Genomic DNA, 4,872 nt, shown 5'->3' with positions numbered 1-4,872 from the left:
ACACCCTACCATCTTAAGGTAGGATACATTGGATAACGTAGTCCTAGATATACTAAATCTGGGACGAAAAAAGACGGGTGGTTATAGTTAGAACACCTTTGATTAATCAGGGTAGATATTGTGCTAAATTACAACGCTTTCGGTTTGTTTGTTGGGGTTTTTTTTTTTAAATTAAGAACAAGAAAAGTCAAAGTGAAGACGCAACTGTTGAATGTTGTAGGCGAACTCTTCGACTGAAAAAAGGTAAAATAAAATAAAGCTCTATCACAGTTACACCCCTTGGTTGCAATCGAGGATGCTGGCGTAAGCTCGGTAGTTTACTACACCAATCCCGTAAGTCGATTTCCTTTCGTTTTCTCTACAGTATATCTTTTTCCACTCTACCTTCTTTAAATTTACTTCATGTCTATGATAAACTTGTTAAGGATATAATTACGATACACAACAGCTATGTATACATGAATATATATATGTAATACATGCAGTAGGCTTCATAGATTGACTCTGAACAACCAGTTGGAGCAAATATTTTTGAGTTGCAAATCAATATTACATATAAATCAAAGTATAGACTTCGACATGTTCTCACACTTAGTTTGGTTCAGTTGTATTATAATAGCTATATGTAATATTTGTAGATATAGTTATCTAGTCATGTACGTGTATATGAATGACTGGTTTGATGTATGGTGGTGGATGTTAAAAATATTTTTACAAACTAAGTCGAATCTCCTGTTGATTGTGAAAGATTAATTATATAGCAATTGATAAGTATGTACATATTGTAAATTAAACATTATGTGCACAAACGACTTTAATGTATGTGCTATTTCTTCAAACCGAAGCCATAGCTGGTCATTCGCTTATGTATTGGTATGTATATGTGTGCATGTAATGCATCCATCTATTCCTGGAGTAATCCTACATTTCAGCTATCGTACACTAAAATCTATGTCTAGATTATCTGTGTAATCTATTTTACTATCAATTTCACAATTCAACTAATCAGATTCTGATCTGATGTCTCTAATTAAAAACGTTAGAGACTAAAAAGGGCGATAAAGGAAAGGATATCAAAAAAATATAATGCCTCGCTGTAAATTTCATCAACAACTAAAGTGCCCGCTGATTGTAGTTGTCAACTGATATGTTGTTGTACATCATGCATTAGTGATATATTTCACTTGTTGTGCCCCTCCCCTACCTTATCTCTGATATTTCACGAAGCTGTTTAATGACACTAGCACTTGCCTATGCGATATTTCTATAGCTGGCCTTCTGTTTATTAACAACATTACGTAGTTGATGGGTGATGGTCGATCGTAATCTTCTGCACTGATTTGTATTACGTCAATTCCAATAACCAATGTCATTACCACTTTAAGGATCACTCACTGGATGCACACACACTTATGGATGCACTCAATGATTTAAAGTCATTTTTTTGTCGCATTCCTTTAGAAAAGCCTAATGTTTGTCATGGACTTATGTTATTATTACACGATAACGAGCTTCCTCCATTGGTTCTTTCAGTTATTTTATTTCATTTTTATTCTGACGTATGTTCTTCCCGAATCCTCGGCGTTAACATTGTAATACGGAGTAAGTCTTTAGGACATTATCTTCATAAAAGCAACTTCCTTCTTTTGATTTACTTTAGAATCTGTTCGAAGTTCACAAAGTCCACCTTTGCGCTCAATTCAATTTATTCGTTGAGTAAGTTTCTATGGAACTGAAATTGTGCTCTCGTTTCTTGGATACCTGAATGCTATTTATTTTCGATTTAATAAATCTACGTGTTAAAATGCAATCAAAAAATTCATTCATTCAATTTCCGTGTTGATACTCTCTCTCTCCATCCCTCTCTCTCTCTTTTTCTCACTCACTCTTTCATGTCACATTTTGTAGACTATTTGAGATAAAATCTAAATAGTCTTGCAACATAATTTTCATTTTCTTTTTTTCTTTTGCGAAAATCAATTTCCCAATTTAGAATTCTCAATACAATATTGATTTTTGAATTATCTTATATTTATTTGTATGACTATAAGTACACATTTTAAATATAAAATGTCCTTTCAAAGTTGTTTTTTTTCTTTCTTGGGGACGTCTAATATAAGTCTATTATGTATTGCGGTTGATATTCAGAAGCAGAGTAAAAAAATACAAAAAAAAAAAAAAGTAGCACGCATAGCAAAAGATAGTCGCTAGAATTTGGAGAGATTATTGGTGGTTTGCATTGGCATGAGTCAGTTTCATATAAAGTAAAGAAGGGTGAGCTGTTGTATGTCATGAGAAGAAATCACTTACGCTCCGGACCAGGCGTTTAACTGTAGAATATTGTGTATGTGTGTGTGTAATATGCGTGGGTGCAGGTGTTCGATTGTATAAGAATGTGCTATTCTGCTATATGTCATCTTTTCTGGAATTCTTTGCCTAGTTTCCCTTACATTTGTTGCTAAAATCAATTGGAACTTGTTTTTCATTAACTTGTTCCCCCAACCTATTCTTTTTTTAAAAAAATTATCAATGAAACATTTTGACGTTGCATGTGTTTAACCTTTAAACCGTTAATCTAGTTATTACATCGTAAACATGTTTTCCAGTTGTATATAAAAAACTGTCCTATTTAAGAGATAACTGTTACTCTGTGTTTTCTTTAATAAACAATAACTCATTTATTTGATACTTTAAAAAAAAAAACAAAAAAGCTACTATTATTGTTTCTGCATTTGCTTTATTAACAATAATAGAAAATAAGTAGGTAATTGAATGGTTCCAATATACAATAGTTCTTGTCTCGAAAAGCAAAATTTAAAAAAAAATTGCTGTTTGAATAATAACCTTTAATTTTTCTATTGTCTGCACTAATATCACTTCCTCAAAGATAACGAATTGTAATATTCGCCTCACATTTGAAGGATGTAGTTGATTATAACGACCCTAATATTTGACTTATGTTTTATCGATCTTGATAAGATGAAAGGTAAAGTCAACTGACTTAAATTTATAGGAAATGGAGAGTCGATTTTTACATGAATGGTACTTATCAATAACACCAGAGGGATGAAAGGCAAAGTCAATGATGTATGATTTGAACTCGGGATGTAGAGAGGTAAAACGATGTCAAATGCTTATCATGTCAGCCAAAATGATTTGATTGCCACAAAGAATCATTAATTACTCCATTACAAGACAATACAAAATTATCAAATACAATACAGAATTGCCTAAAAATCTGAAATAGGTTGAGTCCCTACATGCTATGAGAACTGACTGAGTTCATCTGACCGTCAGTGTACACACACACTGTCTGGCATTACTGTATGTGTAATCTTCACTTTTTAAATTACCATAGTACCTTATAAAACTCATTAAAACTTTATATATACACCAGTATTATCGTTAATATTCTAAATATAGTAGAAATGAATGAAATACGAAGTTTTATTCACCAAATAAAATACAGGTGCTGCAAATGCAGTAAAATTGACTACTGTACTACTGTACTGATCCATTTTCATTACAGTAGAATGATTAACACAAATAAGTACAAGTTCTCTTGATTCTGATTAACATGTTGAAAAAATTTATTTCTTGGGTGCTGGTTGCTTGAGAGTTTCAATTTGAGTATTGGGTGAGAAAGAGTTCACTCTGTGTGTGTGTTGACCAAATGTATGTTTGTGTATTTATATATAAATGTGTGAAAAAGTACTGAGGGTCAATTAGAACTGTCAACATTTTAAATGCCCCCCCGTTAAGACAAGACTGAATAGATGAATTATATTCTCACATCAAATTGTCATTATCACTTTCCTCTCCAATGGATACTTGAAAAAACTAAACTACCTGATCTCATCTTTTGTCTATGTTCACACCACTGATTCTACCATAATCACAATGCAAAACACATTTTCCTGTCCAATCTTAGTAAAAGAACTTAGTGAAGCATTTGGCTCAATTGGATCAGCTGACAGCTAAATCTATCTTGTATACTTTTATGTAATAAGTTGTTTGATGTAACCCTATATTCCAAAAACACTGGATGAGTGCATGGAATCTAGAGTTTTTTTAAATCATTCTCTCCGTATTTACATAAGAAGGCAGGTCATAGTATTATATCTGTTTAGTATCTCTTGAACAGGTAGTTTCATTGCACCACTAAGACCAAGGATTTAGAAATATTTGCTTTCTACAAGGGTATTAAAAACAAACAGAAATAATTCTTTTTGCAGTAGTTTCAAGTTAATGCAATTATTTATGAAGTTTAAGAGAAAGAGTTTACAATGAAGATAGTACAGGATGAAATTTGAGAAGATTCAGTCTGGATTTGTTCCAGGTTGTGATATGACATAAGTTATAAATATGTTGAGACAACACAAAGTAGAATTCTGAGCCAGAGACAAATAACTTTAGTTCCACTGGATTAGTTTGCAACTTAGACACACCACCATCATTACACCATTGACATCAATTTTTCCAGTTAAGTATAGTTGTAATAGTTTTAGACAAATCAGTTCTCTTTGTTAATCCAGTGCATCTTACACATCTGAAGCTCTAGCTTCTTGTCCATTATGACTGGTGAAATCCTCTGCACCATTTTTGTTCCTATTGCTTGGTTCCTATTGAGCATATATTTAGTTATGGCCTACTCCTTTTCTGCATATTGAACAAGATTATTCCACACATGTTTCTGGACTAGTATTGTAGTTTGCCTTCCAATGTTCAATCTGTACTTGAAGCTCTTTAACGGATCCTATATTGTAAACAAACTCACCAGCACAACCAAGACTTCATCATCATCATCATTTAATGTTTCTTTTCCATGCTCACATGAACGTGGTGGTTTGACATGATCCTAATGTACAACAT

The 4,872-nt window shown here is 32.6% G+C and overlaps 1 protein-coding gene across 3 annotated transcripts in view; it reads left to right on the top strand.

The window, feature by feature from the left end:
- The first annotated feature begins 201 nt into the window (after positions 1–201).
- LOC115213026 (WD repeat-containing protein 7-like) overlaps positions 202–4,872 on the top strand; it is a 117,814-nt gene continuing 113,143 nt past the window's right edge. For all 3 annotated transcript variants that reach the window (XM_029781929.2, XM_029781927.2, XM_029781926.2), the window contains exon 1: positions 202–333. The gene's annotated coding sequence lies outside the window, so the exon portion shown is untranslated. The remainder of the gene's footprint in view (positions 334–4,872) is intronic.

Source organism: Octopus sinensis, linkage group LG6 (assembly GCF_006345805.1).
Source record: "Octopus sinensis linkage group LG6, ASM634580v1, whole genome shotgun sequence".
In the NCBI taxonomy this organism is placed as follows: domain Eukaryota; kingdom Metazoa; phylum Mollusca; class Cephalopoda; order Octopoda; family Octopodidae; genus Octopus; species Octopus sinensis.
This window is presented reverse-complemented; position numbering and strand designations above follow the sequence as displayed.